This window comes from Poeciliopsis prolifica, unplaced genomic scaffold, assembly GCF_027474105.1.
Source record: "Poeciliopsis prolifica strain line A6 unplaced genomic scaffold, Auburn_PproV2 SCAFFOLD006, whole genome shotgun sequence".
Classification (NCBI taxonomy): Eukaryota; Metazoa; Chordata; class Actinopteri; order Cyprinodontiformes; family Poeciliidae; genus Poeciliopsis; species Poeciliopsis prolifica.
In genome coordinates, this window is record NW_026562381.1 from 4,690,287 (window position 1) to 4,714,509 (window position 24,223).

Sequence of the window (24,223 nt, forward strand, 5' to 3'; positions counted from 1 at the left end):
CACTCTATCCCTTCAAAAAAACCTCAGGTGAAAAATACCTCAGATTAATTAAAGTTTAATTTAACTATTTAGATACAACATATAATTTACTGTAAGCTGAGGGAAAATGTAAATTTTGTAAGTCTGCAAAATGTACCAAATATCCATTATATTTCCAAATGCGAGTGATTCATGTCCAAATATTTGGATTTTTGGATAAAAACCTAATTACCTGGATGCTTCTGCCTGATTAAGATAAAAGTGGCCAAGATTTGCAGGACAGTGTTCCAAGTTCCTCAATGACAAATCAAGAATGACATTTTGTATCATATCCCAAGTCTGATGCTTCTGATCAACAACTTCCTCCACAGTTTTAAGCCAAATACTATCACAGTAATTTTGTATGTTTGGGTTTGGATTAAATTCAGGTTTTACACCAAGGACATAGCCAAACTGAGATTGAAAATGCTGGGAAATATGTGTTTGTTTACTTTAACCTTCCATTGGTGAGTTGTTTTAGTTCAGTTTGCTCTTTAATCTTCTTATTTTCAGAGGTATTAAAATCTATGAAGCCATGCCACAACACTGCCTCTTCCCACCATATTCTTCATTGAAATGAATAAAATGATTCAGTTGTCATTAGCAAACTACAAGCATTAACTCAAATAAGAAGAATGTTCACACTGATGTTTTGAGGAGTACAATTAACATGTTTTATGTAAATCTGTGCCACAGAATTTTTTCACATATGGCTTTCCTGAGTTATTTTGAAATATTTATGTATGCATAATTTATTTGTGCATGCTTCAATCTGGACAATCATATTTCTTTCTATGAACCATCTTATTTGGTACATAGAAAAAGAATCCTGATGCTGCAATATAGGTTTCACTGGAACCACTTTACATGAGACTCAAAATGCAGAGCTGATTCAATGATCCTCACAGACAGAGATCGCTCTGCAAAGAGATAAAAATAATCTGGTTTCCTCCAGTCATCAGTGGGTGAAAAAGGATCAAATTCTTCCGCCTGAAAACATTAAGTATAGATTCTTCGCACAGAGAGATATGTTTCAGTTGTTTGTTTCTGGGAATTATAATTATGGTATATCACTGACAAAATCATAAAATTCAGACACTTAGAAATTTGCAATATTAATTTTGATAACTTTAAATGTTTGGCTTTTGAAGTATGGACTCAAACTGATCTCTAGACTCCTTGTAAATCTCACCAGAACTCTTAAACTTTGTTTTACAAACTTCTCAGGCCCACTGATTTTTCTTTTAATGATAGGCATTTTTCTACTAAGCTTTTTGCTTCCACTCAACTTTCCTTGAACTTGCTGTTACCCAACCAGCCAACATCTGTCTTCTTTCAAGGAAGACTTTCATGGTTACCATCCAAAGATTTTTTGAAAGGTCAAAATGGCTCAAACTGTTTAACAACTATAACAGATTGTGCCATATTTATTTTGATTTAAAATGTTCTCCATCATGTAATGGCTTTTTTAAGAAGATAGACTGAATTTGATATGCATTCTTCTTTTCGGTTCTTGTTAAGGTGTTAACCTTGCTGCTCGCTCCCTTTCAATGTTGCTCCAGATAAGTGCATAAGCCAAGTTCCATAAATGTGAAAAAGCAAATATAGTTCCTCATTATTTATGCATGCATTCAGGCTTCAGGCTGATGGAGCCTCCCTTCACCTCCAATAACACTCAGACACCTTTTTAAACTGAAACACAACTATATTTTGCTATGTGTTTGTTTCTGTCTTGCTCTAAATATTCTGCATTGACATGTTATCTTCAAATGTGATTTTCAAATGCTTTGCCTTAATTTTTTTTGGAGTTTCTCTTTCATTTTATTCATGCATTTTGTTTTTTATTGTTCAAGTTGATCTGATTAAAAAAACATGATTTGTCCTTTACAGCAATTCCTGCGAAAATGTCAGCTGAAAACTCAGCATTTAAAAAAAAACATTGGAAGGGTGTAGGTGCAATATGTTACTTTACTCAGCTTCTTGCACTTTTTCTGTGTCTCCAATCTTCGTGTTATACACTTTCCTATACTAACTACAAATTTCTCTTATTTCAGTAACAGCAGGTACATCAAAGGATCTTATTACAACTTTGTAGTAGCACTTAAAATGTGCATTCACAAAGTAGACAAAGATCTGATTTGTGAGGTACTGATAACCAGGTCAGCATTCAGGGCAGATTCAGCTCAAAATTGGACGACTTGTCTGTGTATTGCTGTTGTTTTTGTTGCAAATACTGTCAGAGGTGGAAATGTAGCTGGTGTAAGAGATGTATGCATGGAAACTTGTTTCTGAATGACAAAATGATTCCAAAAGTTGGAATTGAGAAGATTTGTGTAAAAAATATTTTGGAGTTTTTGCTGTTCCACATGTTTGTATCCATGAATTTTATCAATTGAGAATCAGAATAAACATAGCAACTGTAAGTAACTTAAAAACTCAGAAGAAAATGATTCTTAAACATTTTGAAGCCATTGCACGTTCTCTTATCTTATGATTATATGGAGACTCGGGTTTTATCTCGGAGTGGAATATTTCCACAAGAAGTCCTGAAAGAATTCTGCAGACAATTGTCTTTCACATTATAGTGCTCCGAGGTTTTTGGGAATGTTTCTGAAGTGGACATATGGAAGTTGATGAGATTTAAATTCATGCAACTTGTGAGTTTTTATTTTTTTTTTGGCTTTCTGTAAATTAAACTACAGCTCTGTTGATTGATTTGAGTAACTTCCATTACTGTGAAATAAATGTGGTAGCTCTACTTTTCTTTAGCTTAAATGTGAGATGTCCTTTTTGTTGTCAATAACAATGTTTTATTCGTTACGGTACTTGTGCAGCTTTGGCTCAATTTACCATTCTGTCTATATTATAGTTATTGTACAAACACAACACAACTGCTTGGACTTAGTCAAAAAAATGAAGCTTCTTATTTCATAGAAATGCTGATTAATGTTATCTGTCCTATTTTAACAGTTATTCTGTTTGACATCTTGCATTGACTAAGACGGGCTGAACTGGAAGCACAAATGTTTCTCTGTCAAACACTGTCTTATCAGTATTTGACAGATAAGCAGAAAAAATTGGACATGATTGTAATTATGATTCCTGACCTTGTTGGTAGCACAAATTCTGATTAACAACCCAGACGCCAGCTGGTGGTCTTATCTCTGTTTCACTTCCAAAAACATACGAGAGCACACAGATAATCTTTAGTTTAGCTATGTACATTCTAACACAAAATTAACCGATAAGTACAATTTATAGTTTGTCCACAGGTTATAGGCTCTCTTTGATGTGGATGATGACCTGAGATGTTGATGGTTAATGAAGTGAGTTTAATGAGCACTTTGCTTCATTCGCATAACAAATGTGGCATGGTGATGTGATCTGAACAGCAATCCATTTACTCCACTCCATTTCTGAGGAGATGCTCACCCTGGGGAGTAGAGTCAAGATTCACTTTGATTTTTGACAAGCTTCTCACATTAGACCAGAAGCTAAACAGAGCAGAATGAATCCGGCAAGCGGAAGGAGAAATGCTTTCGGAGGATTCTGGAGGGAATTTCATTTTATTTATTTTAAACTTGCCAAACAGAACATCTAATATTTTATACAATGTTACATTTAGATTTTATCACTATTAAATCAAAATATTCTTATGTAAATAAATTAGTTTTAATGCTCTGAAGTGGTCTTTTTTATCAATTTCGCTGGAAAATTAAAAAAACAGTAAAGACTTTTTTTCACATTTTCATTCATTTACTAAATGTGTTATAATGGAGGCTTCTCTGCTATATCAAATTGTCACCAGATCCATGCATGATGGTTTAGCTTTGTTTTTGTTACCTTCTGTTCAGTTTGTGTTAAACAAAATTTCAGAGACTTAGTTTAGGCTCAGCAATGTCAGGCTTGCCAAGCAAAATGTACTCTTCCTATATTTACAAATAATGAAATGCATAAAATCAAAATAATATGCAAAACTTTAACCATAATCTTTATGAAACAATTTTGTCATATTCAATAAATAAATATCCCAATAAGTTTTGTTTGTGTTGAACAATTTTTTTAAGGTCACAGTTTTGTTTTTAAAGTAATATTTTTATTGATCCGTTATAATATTCTAATTTTAAATGCTGTGTTTTCATTACCGTTGAGCAGAAAATCATAAGGATTAAGAGAAATTGAGGTATTAAAACATCAGCCTGTGTAATTAATTTATAAAGTATTTCACTTGATGATGGCATAACTGAATTAAATGTATTTCTCAGTAATCTAGTTTTTTGAATAGGTCTGTACTTTCCTACATCTGACTTTCTGCAGAACACCTCAATTATCTGAGAAAAATCAATCTTATCAAATGACTACACATTTCTGAGAATTGCGTGTGTGTGTGTGCGTGTGTGTGTGTGTGTGTGTCGGAAAGTGGTTTTAATTAAGTGTGTAATAATAATTTGATGCCCAAAATCAGAATTTACATAATTTTGGAGTCAACATTCTAATCTGATATTTTATTTCAAAATTCAGCGTTGGATATTTGAGTTTAGTGATTTTTTTTTTTCATTAATGAAAGCATTATGATAAGCATATAGTATCATGTAAAAGCATTGAGTCCTCTTTTAAAGGTGGTTTGGTACGCATACTACTTTCATCATTTCATTTTTAACTTTGTGTTTGATGTTTTCTCAACATGGCGGATCATTTATCATACTGCTGAGGACAAATGTCTCCTTTTTTCAGATATTGAAGAAAAAAATAAATATTTCTAACCTATAATGTGCTTTTGTACATATTTAGTCTTTTGGTCATTTCGTTTGTATATTTCTTGTCCAGATGCTGAAAAAAGGTCAGAAGTCAAACGTTGAACTCTGTCCTATTAATTTTTCATAGATGCCAGAGCTGTCCACATAATGCAGTTGCAAAAAAGCCACAAAAAAATAAATAAATAAATAAATAATAATAATAAATAGTTCAACAGTGGCTGTTTTTTTTCATATTGTAAGAGTTATTATATGTATGTGACCCTGAGAAGCAGTTTGATTTATAGTATTTGGTTATTCCAGTATATTAAGTGTCTAGGGATGATGCAGAAAAGGCAGTTATGGTGAAATTCATGCTGGTATAAAAAGAAAAAAAAAAGAAAACTCTCTTCAGAGCTGTTTTTAGTTTTTAGTTGACTGGCAGGTTCCTCCTGGAAATCTCATAAAGATAAAAACAAAAGGTTTCTTTAGATCTTATCATTTTTTAAATAAGAATAACCTTACATTTTCAATGCCTTTACTACCTTTGAGTTGTTTGTATTGTGAAAATCATATAGAAACAACAGATTGACAGATGAAACAAATATGCTGCAAACTCAAAGCTTACAAACAATGCTAAAGGTGGCAGACACTTTTCATGTTTAACTGGGAGTGACAGATAATTTCACTACTATTCAAGGAATGTAGAGTTCATTTAAGTTCACTGAGTCCAAAATCTAAAATACTTCACTGATCAAACGTGATCTGGATTAAACTAGAGCTCTTTGATCCAATGACTATTTCAGTGATAGATTATTCTATTGATTCATTCTGACCATTAATCAATTAATCAGATGAAAATTTTGGAAACATTTGTAGATTTTTTTTAAATTTAATTAATCACTTAATATATTTTTTTATTAGAAATATACATTTGTAGCATGATTTCTGTGGATGTTTGTTTGCTTTGTATAGTTTGAAGTTAAAACTACTTAATTTTTAGAACTTGGAATAACCTCTTTAATATTTGCATGCCAAAGCTTCAGGACTGACTGAATTTGTGCTTTCTTCTTACTATAACAGTATACTTCGAAACAAAAACATTTCCAGTCTGGACAATTCACTGAGTGGATTGTGCAGCAATGTCAGATCTGAGTGCTTTCTCATTTTATGTCAGTCTTTTCCAAAGTGCTTTGGCCTTTTTGGAAATGAAAGAGAAAAGGATGTAGCGCTCTCTAATAATACAACCAACATAAGAAATACTGAAAACGCCAAAGAGAAAGACAACACAAACAGAAGTGAAATTATTCCGAAAATAAATGAGATGCATAAATATTAAGACTAGTACCTGTGCAGGAGATTCGTGTTTGCAGTACATCTGGCAGTGTGGAATGCATTTAGCTCCAAATCTTGTTTGTTGGCTGACAGTTAATCAGAACGCGATCATCTAGATGGAAAAATAAAAAATTGCACAAGAGGATTACAATCCAACCCCGTAACCCAGTTCTGGAATAGACATGAGTGAAATAGAAAATCATAATAACAAAGCCTTTTCCAGAATTCACCTTACAGTTTTAATGCAAAAGACGTGAAATAAAACTTAACAATATACACATTTGGAACTCATGCTATATGCATTGTTATAAGTACTTTCAGGAACTTGCCTTTTACACTATTTAAATTTATGGCTGTCTGGCCTGTGGCTTTACTACGTAATGACCCCATTACATCAATTTAAGTACCAATCAAGTTTAGAAAGGTACCAGGTAAGTTTAGGGAAAGTACGTGGTAATTTCTAGGAAAGTACAATTTAAGTTATTGGAAAAAATTTAATTATGTCACCTCATAGTGCAGCTTGTGAACTGGCAATTCCCTGTAAATTATAAGAAATTGGAGTCAGTTCTAACAAAATACTTACTGTGTTTCAACTACCTAGTCTTGCTTTCTAAATTAGTTCTACCCAAATATTTATTGATATTTTCTGTTCTTAATAAATATGAATATCAACGAAAAACCAGTTTTGGTCGAGGGAGAGTTCTTGCCAAAATGAAATTGCATTCATTGCTCTTATTTTCGTTGCAATCCAATCTGTACAATGGAGCAGAAACAAACAGTCTTTTTTAATTAACATATTTTTATGCTTTTGTCTAATATATCAACAAAAGGGACTTTTATGGTTATGCATGATGTTTGTAACTGTTTCAAATTGTCAACAACCTCAACATTGAACAGTTTTCCAATCAACCGCTGAAAACCGGCTCGAGACTTTTCCAAACAAAAATTTGCAGCCAAACTGCTTCCACTAGTGCAGTGGGAGAGACAGAAAGTACTCAACTGGCTTCAGCTCCAGGCCTCTCTTTGTTAGTTGTCCAGGTATAATTTCCAGGACTGATGGAAAAAGTTAGCTATGTGAAACATGGAGAGTATATAGAGCTTGAGTATAACTTTATTTGACAAGTGTATGATGAGAGACTGTGATGAGAGTTGATGTCATTTACTCTCTGGTGAATGTGAACTAAGAGAGTTTAGATTCTGGTTAGGTTTGTCTTTGCAAATCTAATGGCATTGTATGCGGTTATGATGAAACATAAAACAAGTTTTTGCGCCATTTTATATTCTAATAGATATGATTCTATATCTATGTGATGTTTGATTTGATTGTACATTTAAATTAGTCATTTAAATCAGCACATTTAATGTCACTGTTACTGACAGACGTAAAAAAAAATAGTATACATATTTGCCTGAATGTGGAGAAATCAAAATTTATTCAGTATTGGCTGAAAACATTTTGAAAGAAATATCTCAAACTGTAAAGAAACCGTTAATGTTGAAGACATTCCAAAAAGATGGGAAAATCATTCTAATTCTCTGCAGATGACAGGTATGTTCTGGATAATTGTACATCTCACTGCAGGCTCTGTTGATTACACACAGCAGTTTGCACCGATGGCTGACCTTTTCGTTTATTCTTCAATTTTTCGAAAATTCATCCACACAGTGGAAATGCAGTTATTGCTCTGAAAGTAAAAGAAGAAAGTAAATGAAAACAAACTTTGAAAAATGCATGAGAATCAAAACGTACACAAGAGAACAATACAATAAATACTTTTATGAAAAGGTTTAACTTTTCATAAACTTTTCACCAATAAACTCTGTGTCTTACAGACATGGTCGAGGGAGAGTTCTTGCCAAAATGAAATTGCATTTTGGCAAGAAAATGCCAAAATGCACTGTGTCTTACAGACACAGAGTTTATTGGTCAGTCACTCTGGGTTTCTGTTTCACATGAAATTCGGGCCCTCAAAAAACTGTCAGTGCTCACATGGAAAGAGATCACTCTGAGGAGAGACTTTCCCCAAGGAAATGCAGCACTTCAGCTCTTCAAGACCCTGAAGAGGAAAAAAAACAGACAGAGAGAGCAAAGTATTCCTCGAGCTGACACTTGAACATCAGTTCCTGAATGTCCGTCTGCAAAGGATCTCTATATATCTTAGGCTGCAAGGACGATGACTACTCATCAGTGCATCTGCCAGCCCCTGTCTCGGTAGTCCATTCATGAGGCAGTAATAATAAGTCAGAATCTGACTGAAAGATAGAAGACACAACCTCAAATCACAATTTTTTATTTTTATTCTTTTTTGTTTTAGGACTTTTGTTAAATATACAAAAACATGCGATGCAAATAATTATGATATTTCTACTAAAGCATGATGGAGAGGTAAAGTTAAATCATATAACCGTTAATGATTTCTTACTTGGGGAGAATTAAGAGAATTAGAGGTGATTGTAATGGCAGCAATTATAAAAAGTTTAATATGTTTTACAAATATGGACAACAATCTAATCGATGATCAAGTGAAAAAAAAAAACAACTGAATTGCAGCAAACGCTATTTTATGCATACACCTGGCTTTTCTAAGGGTGTCTTTGGAATTTAAGAGATTAAAATAAAAGTTAATTCAATAAAATGTATTAACTGTACTGGATAAGCTTTCATTTTAAATTGATTCCTTCATTAAATAAAAATGTAAGCAAATTATGTACACTTTTGTATACTTTTATTCATTCATACTTGGAGTATTAGGGTATTAATTAATTAGTTCTCAAATAGACAATATCTCAGATTGGGTAAATACTATTTCAATGTTTTACCTTTTAGATGATACAGTATTTTGTCCTCAGTGATAAGTTAAATCTGCATAAATGCTCATGTGCTGCCTCTTAATTTTGTCTAGAGACTGCAGCTGCAGCATAATTCATCTGACAAGTTTGATCATACAACCCTGATGCACATTTCTGCCATTGTCCAACTGCCAAACTGAATAAACCAAGTATTCCTCAAACACCTCTTGTCTGAAGCTATTTTCAAAAGACTACAGAGATTTAGTCATGCAATAAATAATTTATGTTGCGTTAAAAGCTTTTAAGAATGTTGTGACCAAACACACCCAGTCTTTCTAACCATATCACTTCTGCTAAAGTGTCACAAAAAACTCATGCTAGTTACTGCCCAACTGTGACATTTTGTGTGAGACAGGTTTGTAGGCTTTATCCTGAATGGAAATTTATTTTTATTTTCTGTATAATTATGACTTCATTGTGTTGGAAACTGTAGTTATGAACATTTCAACTTCCAAAGTAAGAGTTTAAAATCAAAAGTAATCTTTGAATTGTTTTAAACAAGCTACTATCTATTTTCCAGGCACATAGTTCCATTTTACAGCTCAAGCAAGCAACTTTGCTTACCTTATTTGTTGAGTAAAATGACAAAGATATCAAAAACAACTTAAAAGAAATTTGACTTTGCATCATATCCTTTCTGACATGCCCCCTGCAACACTTCTCCATGCTGTCCTTTGATGCTGCTTGGAACCGTTCATTGGAGCAAAGTAGTTTGTATGATCAGCAGACATGCAGTTCCAGCAGGTGTTTGGTAAGTGGTGCTGCCACTAGTCTGGTGGAACTGAGTTTGGTTGAGGGTTGCTTTCTGGTTTAGTTTGGCTGAAAATTGAAGGTCCAAGTCAGAGCTTTCGATAAATAGATTGCACATTGTATCAGTAATGTTAAGGCACCCCTGAATGGCTGACATGCCACTGCATGTAATTAGGTGTTTAATGAGGGAATGACATTGTAAGATGATATAAAGGTGAAACATGCCTATGTACGTTTTTATGTCTCAAAAAAAGCTTATACAAGAAGTGTCCATGTATCCCCCTTGAATAAGACTTGCTTCAGACAGATGTCATCTCCTGTCAGTGACACAAACAGCGTCTGCCAGCTGTCTTCCTGCTTTGCTCCAAAAATGTCAGAATCAAGTCATTTATGGCGTTTTAGGCTAAAAACTGATTTTCCTAGCACTTGATTTGAATAATTATATTATGAAGGTGGTTGTCCCCTAAAGTTTTATGGCTTATTATTTAAATGTTGCTGCAAAAGAAACTTTTTCTTTTCTTCTCTTTTAGTATTTTTATGACTGACTCCTCAAACACCCTTTTATGGAAAGATACGCAAAATCTTTTAAAAGAAAATAAGCTTTCACAAAAGGGGTTATTAAGTGCCGTCATCGTATCCTTTAACTTTAACAAGGGTTTGAGATTTAGTCGATGCAGCTAACTCAAATAAACCATGATTCTGTCGAGCATCATCGTACACCACTCCAATTTTTCAGCAGAACATTTACTTTTCACAGCAGCCACTTTAGTACTATCCCAAGATGTTTTTTTTTTTTTTTTTGTATAATTTCATCCCGTAAAGATAAAAATGTGACACATTTACTGAGTAACTGGTTTTTTGAAAGCTTCTCTATTGGATCCACCTGGCATCTATTAACATCTTGGATCATTATCAAAAGGAACAGATTTACCTCGTCTGACCCTCTGAGGGTTTACCTTTTGTGTTTGTAATTCAGAACAGTGTGATGATCCTGTGCATGCAATATACTTTTATGCACCATTGGATATAAATTTCTGTCATCTGTGAAAATGTGATTGCTAAAACTTTTGTTGTTTTTAACTATGCAGCTGGTTGTTTGCTGGCTGGTCTTGAAAGAGCAACTTGCCTCATTCAGCTTCCTGTTGATTTTGCTGTTCTTGACACTCAAAATAGTATTGCAATCATAATCTCAGCACAACTGTGTACAAAACAAATTCTGCAACAAGGACTTACAAAGTTTGCTTGTTCCCACCTGTGGAATGGAAGCAGTGATTGTCAGCTGCATGGCTTTGTTTTCCAATAATAGTCCACTTGCAAAAAAGCATAATTTGAATGCAAATCGCACAAAAAAAAAAAAAAAAAAAAAAAAAAGGGAGTCTGCTTTTAATCTGGACCAAACAAGTGGGCCAACAGACTTTCCTGGTGTGAATAAACCCTTTAGCAGTATGACAGAGAATACACATGGCTAGAGTTGCATACTGAAATTTCAGGTTTGCATCACTGTTTGACTGTTTAAATTGAAGTCTGGTGAGCGGTGTCTTATTACTGACCAGTTGGAATGAGTCAGCCTGAAACCCCAGCCCATGCACTTGTGACAAGCTGATGTAATGCATCCTATTTTTACCTGAGATACACTCTGTCCCTCTGTCCACTGGTCTACTTTGCATATGTCCTGGAACTTTGACAGTTCTGTTGAAACAACAAACTCCTACCTGCTGGATATATTTAAAAAATGCTCATCAGGAATGCAGAACTATGCACTTTGATTTATTATATTAACAGAAGCTAGATGTGTTTATTTATGTGTGTTGCAGTTATCTACGACATCATTTGGTTTTTATGACTCATGATAAGAAGGAAGTACAAGTGTTTCCAATTCTTTGCTTTTACATATGAGAAAAAAAAATATTTATCTGGTTATAAAATTTTAAAAATCTATTCTGAAGTTTAACAATACCAAGACAATAGATTCCTCACTGTTCTTACAATTAATAAATGGTGTCAGAATTGAAAATGTACGTGAGAAAAACAATGTCCATATTTCATGCTTTCAGATGATTAAAAAGCGTAGTAGCAATTAGGTGCAACTGCACCTATAAAAGCAGAAGTTTTTGCAGGCCGCTGATCAAGATCTTACAGGTCACAGTATCAAGGAAGAAATACATTAGAGAAAGAAACTCCTGGCATTCAATCTGGAAAAGATTACATGGTCATTTCCAAAGAAACTACAGTAAATCATCATGCAGAGAGAAAAAAGACATCTAAGACAGCTGACAGTCTTCCATGGGGATTCATGTCAAAGCAAATTCACAAGCTGAAACTGTGTATTGCAGAGTGAAATGACAAGAAATTAACCGCCTGCAGCATCTCAGTTTATACAGGCCTCTGTCAGCTTGCTAAATGTTAAAACACATGACAGCACAATTTGAAAAATACTCAACAGTTACTGTATGGCTTGTTTGGAATTGTTTAGAAAGAGTCTCTTCTCTATGTGGCAGGAAGACAGTTTGCAAAGCTGCATCTAAATAAACCACAAGACTTCTGGGACAGTTTGATTTACACACAATAAGTAGAAATGTTAAGTCATTATAGGTACTGTGCAATATATATATATAAAAAGCATCATGCAGATAAGCAGAATAACATCAAAGCAGATGTTATGGACAGTGGTGGAGGACAGATGATTTCAGCTTGCAGTCATGCAATCAACAGTGAGTTACTCTGTATGCAAAAGAATTTCGGAGTCAAATATGAGGCCATCTGTCTGACAGCTTAAACTTGGCCCAAACTGGGTCATCAACAGGTCAGTGATCCCAAACACAGCAGCAAATCTACAACAGAATGGCTGAAAAAAAAAGAAAAAGGTTTTATACTCAGAGCTTTTTCTTTTTGGCAAGATGTTTGTTTAATAAATAATGACATTATGGAATCCTTAAGTATCTTGATGCAAAATCATCAGAACTGAAAGAGGGTTTTGATGTCTATTTACTATGACTGCAAATATTTTGATGGTACCACCACGATATCTAGTTATAGCAGCAACATGTGAAGCGCTAAGTACATCTCATAGACATATAATAACTAATTGATTACTGATTCACAATCAAGGAACAAAAATTTGAATGTGTCATGCCAGAGTTTGGTCTAAGCCCTGACCTTTAACATCACTTTGGATCTAAATTGCATTGGAATTTTCCAACAACTAATAGAGATGTAAGTCAAAGAAACATGGTTATTAAAGTAAAAACAATCTTCATTAAAACCACAATTCATTGAAAAAGTTGGAATTATTTGATAATCTTGTGGTTTTAGGTAAATATCCTCACAGTGAACTGCTTTTAAAAGAAACACTTGTAAAGTCCAAGTAGCATATTCAGCACAATGACTATTTGGTCTATTTTTATAAAAGCCTCGCTGGCAAAGGCAAGATAATTTGCACAACATTTTTATGTTTTTATTGGTCCAAGTTTCCAGCTCTCAGCAGATAGAGAACATAATCAAATAGCGAGTCATTGCTTTGTAGATAGATGACTTATAACACTATCTCCAACACTTGGAGGTGGACTGAGGTCAAGTTTAGTTGATAATTTTTGAGCCACTGTGCTAGGAAGTACCTTCATAATAATGCAAGAATTTTAGTACTACAATAAAGATTTGGAAACCCCTTCATGGACAAAAAGATAGTTAGAAACAAGTGGGAATATGAGAAGATACATTGACTAATATAAACCCAAGCATTCGTTTTAAAGCTAAACTATGCTTACACTACATTTAAAGTAATTTACTTTTTAAATTAGAAGTGTCACTAAAAAGTCATTTGAAATCATTCATCTGTACTTGTCCATTTTTAGTTACACCAAGCAAGTTCCTGGATCGGATCATCTTTTGCTTTCAGAATTGGTTTTATTGCTTGGAAATGAGGTTTGGCAAACATTCCCCAGAGATTTTGGTTCACATCAACATAATGAAGTCATGCAGTTGTGGCAGATTTGGTAGACTGATCGTTCTAATCTCCTGTTCTGCCACATCGAAGTACTTTGAACTCAGTGTCATGTTCCAGAAACAGGTTTAATATGATTTGATCTTTCATGACTTGCATTCTTCTTCTACAAGTAGCCATCAGGAGATTATTACACTGTTGACATAAAGCATAGATGTCAAACTCCTGTCTTCAACGGTCAATACCCTGAAACCTTTGGATGCATTCCAAGTCCAACACACCTATCTGAATTATACCCTCGTGCAGCCTAGTTCTACAAACTCCCTCTAATGACCTAATTATTTTATTCTGGTGTGTTGAGGCAGAGTGACATCTTACCCTTTATGGACACTGAGCTATAAAGACTGGAGTTTAACCTCTGACCAACAGGATTAATACATTACAAAAAGAACACAAAATAAAATAACCTTCTCAGAACTTTGCTAATTTTTAAAAATTCTATTTAACATTTCACATGGTTAAATTAAAACTTGTTGAAGTTTTAGCACTCACTGATAATAATAATGCAGGGTAACTGCTATACACATATATTTTATTCAACCAGCATCGAGAATCTTTTTCCTCATTCTCTGAGTTTCTTTCTAGAGCTAGCTAGACAAGGCTATCTAGGCCAATTTCTGATGGTTCCAAACATCCTCCAATTAGTATTCCAATTATTTAGGTCACTGAGGTCCTGGGAACATTCAAGTCTTTAGAAATAGGTTTACACTCTTCTCCCTATCCTATCGATACAGTTTTGTCTGGATGTAGCGGGAATTACAAAACTGAGCATCCACATACATATAATATCATGTGTATTCAAACTAACACTGTAGTCATATCACAAAAAATCTCAAAATTAGTATGTATGACTTTCCTTTGTATCAGGGTTTGAAATTGCTGCCTTGATAACATTGGATATTTAAAATTTCTTATTCTACATTTGCTTATTTTAAAACATGGACTAATTTCTTTACTAATTTAATATAAATGTACAAAGAAATATGTTTAAATATTTGTTTGTCAGTTTTCTTTTATACTTATTTATCTATGTATAAAAATAAAGAGGAAAAACATGTTCCTTAAAGGATTATATTGCATTTAGAGGATTGCTGGGTAGCAATTGAAAAAGCAAACACATTTTTGTCTAAATAAAATGTGTATTTGTGCAATTTATACAGAAACTGACTGCACAATTTTCTTGCCATGAGTTTTATTTTTTATTTTTTTACTCTGGCCGACTTATTCAGGTAGACTTTTGATGGTCACTAATGAGCTGTAGTTGTCTGCAGGCATGTCTGTGACCTACATGCTTGTAGTTCCTTTTGATACAGGTCAAAAGAAACAACCAGTGAAGCTAATGGGATTGGGAACACATGCTGGCTGTGGTTGAACCATCCCCGCTGCTCTCTTGTGTCTGTGGATTCACTTTGTGTTTATGTCACTTTCTAATGGTCTGCTCTGGTTGAGTCTTTAATGGGCTTTTGGTTTCCAAACAAGTCTTTGGTGACACGGTCACTCTGGGGCAGAATTCATCTTCCTGCTTAGAATAACTCTTTGATTAAAAAGTTGTCATTTTAAAATGAGATTGCACACATTTTAATTCTGAGAACAAAACTGATGTACTTCAAGAAGGCTAAATTTTAAAAGTGCAATGATGGTTTCCTTAGTTTTTCAAAAGCTTCAAAGAGAAAAATAAAGTTTAGTTTGGTTGACTAGCATGCCTGTTAAAAAAATGTCAGTTCTGTGCTTTTTTAGCAATTCATTATAAAAATTCATCCAGTGGATGCACTGGATGAATTTTCATCCTCCTACATCACAATCAACCTGCTACCATGAAGAAATTCTTGTCTTCATCTTAAGGGAAAAAGGAACTCTGTAATTTTTTTTATTATTATTTTCAAGGACACAGAAGAGGCAATGACTTATTACATAACCCCAACCTACAGAAGTGTCCTGTAAAATCATCATCACATTCCCTAACATTTGTCTTCCATCTGCTGTGTTCTGCTTCTACTCTTCTCTTTATGGTACCTATTAAAGTTTAGCTTTGCTTTTACACTGCAACTAACTGACTGTGGCATTTATATTACTGATGCTTTAAAGGTGTTGTTTTTTCAGTGTGTATGAGAGGTTCTCTAGTTATAGATTTTACAATCCTCAGTGACAAAGTTTATATGGTTGTGAGTCACTCTGTCCTTGTGCACTTTGGACAGTGGAGCAGCTTTTTATGGCCTCTTCTGTTTAGGTCTCTACCGAATTATCCTCCAGCTTGGCACCAAGAAAGGTCCTGTGGACTTACACAGCAAAGATCAATAGACGGAGAGTAAGATGGACAGCCAGAGAGTTAGTTTGGAGAAAAGGTCAGATTTTTGATGTCTGCTCAGAGTGCATGTGCCAACAGGTAATAACATCTGTTATCGAGTGTTCTGACATTCAGTTCAAGCCAATATCTGAGCCAAATACCAGCTGACGTAAGTTTCTGCCCTCAGGTGATTTTAGGTCCCCGGCATATAATGAAGCAGATAATGAAAAATCTTCTAAATGTTGTTAAGAATGACGGTTCAAAACAAGGTTAAGATATACAAAATTATTTTCTGACATTTTTATATCTGAAGAAAAATTGACATGAACAGGTGTTTTATACTGACACAGGTACATCTCATTAAATCAGAGTGTCATAAAAAATTAATTGGTTTCAATAATTCAGTCAAAAATACTTAAATTCATAGTTTATCTGCAATAGAGTAACATAATATTTATTTCTGATAATAGTGATGATTATGGTTTAAAGCTAATACTGAATAGTATTGTACCGTATATGTACTCATTCTTTGGTTGTGGCTTCTTTTGCATGATTGTTTGCATTAATGTGGAAAGGATCAGGTGGTGGCATTAAGCTGGCCAAAACTGCTTTAAAATCTCCTTTTTTGTGTTTGTGTACACTATCTTCCTCTTGAGTATGCTCATAGATTACTGATGGAGTTACGTTTTCCTGGTCAGTCAAAGATTATGAAGTCATCGTCATTGAGACGGGTGATTGTACTTTTGCCAAGGTGCCATGTCCTTCTGGAAAATGAAAACAACATTTCCAGGTTGTCAGCAGAGAAAAGCACGAAGTGTTCTGAAATAACCTGATAGATAGCTGACCTTGGAGTTAATAACACAGTGGACCAACACCAGCACCTGACACGGCTCCCTGAAGCATCACGGACAATGATGACAAGCTTGAACTCAATCTTGGGTTCTGTGCCTCTCCACTCCTCATCCAGGCTCTGGAACTTAAATTGAACATTTACTTTAATCTGAAAAATAACTGTGGACCACTGAGCTTTTTTTGTTTTTTAACAAAGCTAATTCATCTTAGCTTCTGGTTCAGGAGTAGCTTAAAACAATAAATTTGACAGTTGTAGCAGATGTCTTGGATCCATGATGTGAAATTGTTCTTGAAGCACCAACACCATCTGGAGTCCTCACCTTGGAAATTTTCCCACCATTTTTCAGGAGGCCTTACTCTGATTATGCTGATGAAGACAGCACATTATATACAACCAGTGTTGCTTTACAGACAGATATTAACTTAAATATTAATTTTTCAGAGAGCATCCTTTGCCCGTTAATTTGCACTTTCTGATATCCTGCATGTGTTTTGCATATTCATGAAGGCAGATGTTCTAAGCTTATTACAGCTGCCATTTTTCTCATTTTAATGTCACAATCTAGTTTGTAGATCAGGTTTGTGTGTTTAAAGTTTAGCTTTGCTAAACTTTAAACACACATTTCATCTATTTTAAATCAAGTTTGCCTCTATTTCAATGGTTTCCAGCTTGTCAAGTATAAAAAGTGTCTAATTGAAATTATTTTGTGTAATTATAATAAAGAACACATACATGGCATATATTACACCAATATATGTCACTCCTTATGTAATTAACAACTGTATGAATTTCACTTTTTAACTAAGTTATTGAAATAAAATATTAAAATTATATTTTTTATTCACCTGTAAAGCTTTGATATCTAATGCTCCAGTAGTCATTTTAGGTGAGCAATTTTTTCTTTCTGTAATTGAAATGTCTCCTATAACATTTTGACAGCAAATTCTGTTTTGGAAGAATTTTACTCATCAGTAAAAAAATAAAATCTTTACCTGACCACTTTTTTTTTTTTGCCATCAAGTCAGGGTTTATTCTCAGTCAGAGATTTTTTACTAAGTTCATACTGACATTTACAGGGATCAATGTCCTTGAAGCGTAATATCATGTCGGGTAAAATTAGAAATCAATAGCATGAAAAGACACAGACTCAAATAACTTCTGGTTACCTCCAATATGTTCATTTCAACCTCATTGCCCTTTTGCCCCCTGTCTATTTATTTTTAGTGCCCGTTTCCTCATTAATATTTATCATCCGTGGTAAATATCTGCACTCAGTATTTAAAAAAAAAAAAAACTCTCCATCCTTTTCCATCTCCCTGTTATATATACCCATAAATGATTCAGGAGCTCATTACAATTCTGTGATCGATACCTAAACAAGTGTGAAACGGCAACATACAAATGGAAATTGCATAAAAGACTCAGTGGATTTCATCAGTGGAGGTAAAGAGACTATGAGCTGCACAGCGTCCTAACATGTACCTAGAGACCACAGGACGCTCGTTATTATCCGTTTAGCAAATTGGGCGTAACACTCCTACTGCTGAGGCCTCCATGTGAAGAAGAGGTGCTGAAGGAATCAACAGAATGAAAAGAGGCTTACTCGAGCTAAATACAACGCAGCAACCAGAGGAGGCGCATCCATCTGCCTATTCAAAGAGAGGAGCCCCAAGACTGCCATCAAACTCAAATTAGCATTTAAATTAAATTGGAAAATTCATCATAAGGTGTGGAAGTGTATTCAGGAGAACAGCATCCTCTCTGCCAGAATGGCGGCATGTGCTGGCCATGTCTGTTCACACTGTGTCACTGTCACTGTGAAATATTACCCAGGCTACAAGTCCACACCGTTGACAGCTGAACTGTACCTTTCCAACAGTCAGACAAATTCAATTACAACTGTCAAATACAAACAAACAGAGTTGACAGAAACTCTGTCCAGATGTCCAGTGGGTAATTACAATTGCCCCCAGGAAAACTGTGACAGGGAAAAGGATAGGCGATGAGCGTTTGCTCTGGTTTTGGCCTTCAGACTTTTGGAGCCAGATGATAATTGATCTAGTTAGAAATAAGGGTAGGATCCCAGATGGTTTACAAAACAAAAAGCAAAGCAGAGACTATATGTAAAATGCAAATGGCTGTGGTCATTTGCATTGCTGTTTATTATAAGCATATTGCCTTCAGATTTAAAGCATTTGAATATTTGATTTTGTTATTTAGTGTTCAAATACAGTATGGATAGGTTCCTTCTTTCACTAAAACATGTTGTAATAGTTGGAATTGTGGAGAACCCCTTTTACTGCCTGCTAGGTTTTCCATTCTGGTTGATTACCTCCTGACTGCCCTCAGGTCATTTCACTCCAACAGTTCAGATATTTAATCAGTGCTCATTGGGGAGACAGACAAAATATGGTGCAATTAGGAAAAAAAAACACATTGGAGAAACATAAAGACAAAATCATAAGCAGACTTAAGATACATCAGGCTAATTGATGGGTGCATATGTGCACATGTAGTTTGAGTCTGGTATTTGGCTACCGAAAAAAACAAAAAACAAAAAAAAAAACACCACATTTACATTTAAGATCAACATTAGATTGTTTTGCTCTTTCCTTTGATTTGTTATTTTGTTTGCATTTCCTTTTAATTCCTGTAAAGCACCTTGTGTTGCCTTGTTGCTGGAAATGTGCTATATAAATAAAATGACCTTTTACCTTTTTTTTTTTAACCACATAACCAATGTTTTTATGCAGAACTGAGTGTACAATGTAACATTCTGCAATGCAAATCAGAACTAAAAGTTCAGAGAGGACTCATGAATTAAATATTTTATTTGGTAAGATAAAGGTCTTTCATGCAGCTACAGCAGGGCAGGAATGGTGGACCAAATGGTCTTCAGGTGCTTATTGCATTGCTCATTACGTCTTCATTCTGTATTGGAGGGTTTCTTTGACGTGACCCGGATGACGTGCGTAATTCAGATAGAGGTCCGGAAGTTTGTGGCCAAACATGAACCATGAATGGGAATAGTCACATCTCACTGTAACTGTATGGCTGAATAGGTTGGAACAACCATACAGAACCCAGACTTTAGATATTTTGATGCTGCATTTACTTCCTGCCCTCCATCTGCATTGGGCGACGTCGATGCTACGTCATCTAAAACCCAGCATTATGGTAGCATGGGATGTCCACCCTGCTGATGAAGTTCTAGCCTTTGTATACTTTGATGCCTTAAAACTGGCCATTGCCCAGAATCTTCAAATAATATTTAGACATTTGGTATTCCCAAATTCTGGCAGACAATAGAAGTAGCAGAAATTAAAATGTACTTCACTATCCTCATCAGTTGGCTCTGTTAATTGCTGCTTCCATGTAACTTTAAAGTTTCATTTTCTGTTTTATGTGACACTAGTGATTCTATACCCGAATAGAAAATGTTTACTCTTTCTTACTTATGGTGGGGATTAGGTTTTCATAGTCGACATTTAAAAATGCATGAGCATTTGTGGAGACAATTAAGAAGGGGAGCATTTCCATAAATGTCATTTGACTCATCTCATTAATGCAGAATGCTGCCCACTGTGCATGAAAGTACTGAGCTGTGCCATGTTTCCGTCATGCAGCTTGACTTCCAGGAAATAGAAATACAGAAGTCACTGCAGATGTTCAAAAATTTCAAAGAACCCAGTTAGGTCTGCTGGTTGCAACACACATGATGAAAACGAGTGAATCTGAAATGAAACTCATGCTGATATCAAAAGAAACGTTTTTTTATGAATATAAGGTGATGGTGGATCGGCAACTGTTCTAATCTTCACTGGTTGAATTTTGGCCCCCGAAGTTTAAAAGAATAGAAGGGAACAAATTTTTTTTATTTTTTTTGACAAATTACATTCAAAAGAAATGCTGTTTCACACCTGTCACTTTCTATCAAATATTTATAAAGAAATAATAGAAAAAAATATGATGAAAAAAAGTATGAAAAGTTTTAAAGTCTCTATTTGCCTTCAGAAAAATACATTTTGATGAATTTAATTATATATATATATATATATATATATATATATATATATATATATATATATATATATATATATATATATATATATACAAAACTGAAATAAGGTTTCTTATATTTTGTCTGTTTAAATTTACTGTTGAACTTTCATTTATTATTTACATTTCCAATGTTCAACTTGCTTTTATAGAGAGCATTTGCCAACAAGAACACCAAAACAAATACAGTAAATGCAGAAAGTAATGACAAAAGGATATTTAAAAAGAGGTGTAATTAAACAACGATCAGATATCTTTATCTATCATGAAATACCTTTTATCTATGAAAGCTAGTTCTCCATATTTTTTGTATGCCTTATTACTTTCAATGCTTTATATCTAACTCAAAACATGTTGTTTTTATTATTCATTGTAATCTCTTCTTAGTTAGTTTTTCCACTATATCTGTTTTCATCTTTACTTTATTCTTTTTTTAATTTTTTGTCATTGGGTGTTTGAAAATGTGCTAAATAATAAAATGTGTTATTCTGTTTACCTGCCAATTACAACATTTGTTGCACCTGGATTTGCACTGCTTATTTGGTAAAAGATGTAATGAAACACATATTTTTGCTTTCGTCTTTGAAGATGCTTTTTTCCACATTGTGTTGGTCTGTGGGAGGACCATTATTTGGAGGGACTCATTTATTGGGAGCCATTTAAAGTCTTTTCTTAATTTTTGTTGCTGAAATTAAACGTTCAGTCCAATTTAAATTTCAGCTGGCTAATCAGCCGTCTTCAGCTACTTAATTCATAATTGGAAAATAAAGATTGATAATTAACATACAATTGGCATTGTGCTGTTAAGATGAGACCAAGTACTCCACTCTCCTGTTAATTAGGTTGCTTCTGGCTGTAAGAGGCAGAAGATTGACCTTCAGATCTTTATTTTTTCTGACGCATTGAGCATATATTATGCCTTTTTACTTCCATCTTCTTATTGAAGGTAAATCAGAGATTTGTTGTATTAAAGTTATTCAGAACAAGCGAAGATCTTAAGGAACAAAATGCAGGTTATACAATTATAAAATACTAATGGAGATAAGACATTTTAATTGTAACTGATGGTTTAATTTTCATATGATTTTCTAAGCTTGGGAGATTCTATTTGAAATACTTTGTAATTCTCAAGTTATGTTGTTTGAAATTACCATGTGATTGGATGATATGTTTTTCTGGAAAATATAATTTGTACACTTATGAGACTATTGAATTCATAATAAGTTTTGGAAAAAATAATCTAGTACGCTCCACCAGATAGAAAAAAGTTTTGTAGCTCTTGTGAAGTAAAAGTGATAATGAAATCATCAATTTTAATGATCACAATTGTTGATTTCAAATTGAAAATCAATAATAACCACAACATTGCAGTAGGATTAGGTTATTACAGTTATTTCCATTAAAATTATTACCGTCATTATGGTGACATGTTTACATTGACCTATTGTAAATGGCAATGTTGAGTGTTAGGATATTGCAGCCATATGCTATGCACAGGAGAGTGCATAACTGCTTACTTTAATTCCTTGATGAGGCCTCTGTATTGAGGTCAGTCAGTGTTTTCTGTGCACAGGAGCGTAGTTTTGATAATTACCCCCATCTTCACTAGAAACCTTTGGCTGAACCTCAGGAGACCTGAACTCATTCCAAGCTGGAGTTTGACAAACAGAGATTAACTCCACCCACATAATACTCCAGTCAGTCAGTCAGTCTCAGGTTATCTAGCGTTTTCAGTAACTTTGCTATTTGTGCTCATATAGCTGCTTTCCTTTGCTAATTTTCTTGTTCCTTTTTAATTGTTTTTTAGCAACAAATGTTTGATTTTCATTCAGCAAGTTCAATATTTCTCTCTGTCCTCTGCCACTTGTCAAATATGCTATATAATCCTGCAATTGTGGTGACAACACCATTTATATTTATAGGGGAAGTAATACAATATAAAGAGTGTAAGCTGAATTGTCAAGGGATTGGATCGTAAGGACTCCATTATTTTGTGTTTTACTGAGACATTGCTGCTGAAAAGTAGTCCAGAACCTAACACCTCTCAAACTGGTTTCCAGAATATACTAGCAGACATAAACTGCAGACAAACTAGCAATGGTAAAGTTGTAGCGTTTGCAGAGATTGGCCAGGACAGGGAAAGTCTCTGGAGCCCAGATGTTATGTTGTTAGCTTTAGGTTTATAAGAGAGTTCCACATTATTTTCTGCAAATATGTCGCAGAGAAGGAAAAGCCCCTTACCTCTCAAGTAGTAGTTGATCTGAGTTGCTGAAGTTGCTGAATATTGTTGACAAACCTCTTCAGTGTTACCTGGAGAATGGCAGGGGATCACGTCTCTCTGTGTTCTTTGGAAAATCTACTTGAGGGTGTTGAGGAAAAGGCTCCAATCAATTGTTTAGCTTCAATTAAGGAGGAGCAGATTATTCTTTGTAGGTAATGGAACAGTGAACCAGATCTGTATCTTTGTTCTCTCTTAATTACATCATTTAGGTTAACTTTTAAGTTCCGATGTTCCGAGTTGTTAGTTTTTAAATTGATGGTTTACTTTTAGGCTGTTACCTCAAATGCCGTAGGGAAAACAATGTGGAACGTTAACACAAACCCATGCTATCAAAGGCTATCACCAAAACAAGTGCCATGTTTGCCTTTTTGACACAATGCTGAGCTGATGTCTTTTGTTTGCACTTCACCTGGACTTCTCTTTGTCACTGATGCAATTTGTTGTGCTCATAATTATGATCTTCAGAAATAATCTTACAGTGAAAGGTGTCTGGTTTGGAAAACTAGACATATTTATTATTTGCAATAACAAGAGTACTTATCCATCCTGTCAAAGTGAAGAAGAAGGTGACTAGAAACGTAAGGCTCTTGATTTTTATGTGCCCGTATAAAACTAGCAGAGTGGTCCACAGTGATTGCTGATTCCTGTTATATATAAAGCTCTTGATTTACCACTTCATTTACTTTCCAGCTCTACCCTTTGGTCATGATACATTAATCATGTTTAGAAGAACATGAGTCTGTATACAAGCTACTTAAATGGGTTTCCTCTGTTGGCTGGTTGAGGTGAACCTTTGTGATAAGGTGCTGTTCTTTTTGCTTGGTAATATCACTACTGAATTGCACTTTGAAAGGAGTCTATTGATGTGGTTTGCACAGGTGGTTTGGGATGCTTCCTAAATGCTGCCAGACTAAATGCTGCATTCATTTTCATTTTCCCATTTACCTCATTATACATCACTCAGCTATTTCCTCAATATATATATTTTTTCCTGAATTCTACTTTCTCTAACTTTGTGTGATTGGATCAGAGCTGACAGGCTCCAGCAAACCCTCTGAGC

At 34.4% G+C, this 24,223-nt stretch overlaps 1 long non-coding RNA gene and 1 pseudogene across 1 annotated transcript; one reads left to right on the plus strand and one right to left on the minus strand.

The window, feature by feature from the left end:
• The window catches only part of LOC129360518 (5-hydroxytryptamine receptor 4-like), a 133,124-nt pseudogene that overhangs the window by 11,019 nt on the left and 97,882 nt on the right, over positions 1-24,223 (plus strand).
• LOC129360519 (uncharacterized) lies at positions 3,373-8,147 on the minus strand. Its single transcript, XR_008606054.1, has 5 exons — positions 8,077-8,147; positions 7,710-7,771; positions 6,594-6,624; positions 6,100-6,198; positions 3,373-3,451 (listed from the first exon to the last, which is right to left on the minus strand). It is a non-coding gene; the product is annotated as an uncharacterized LOC129360519 (long non-coding RNA).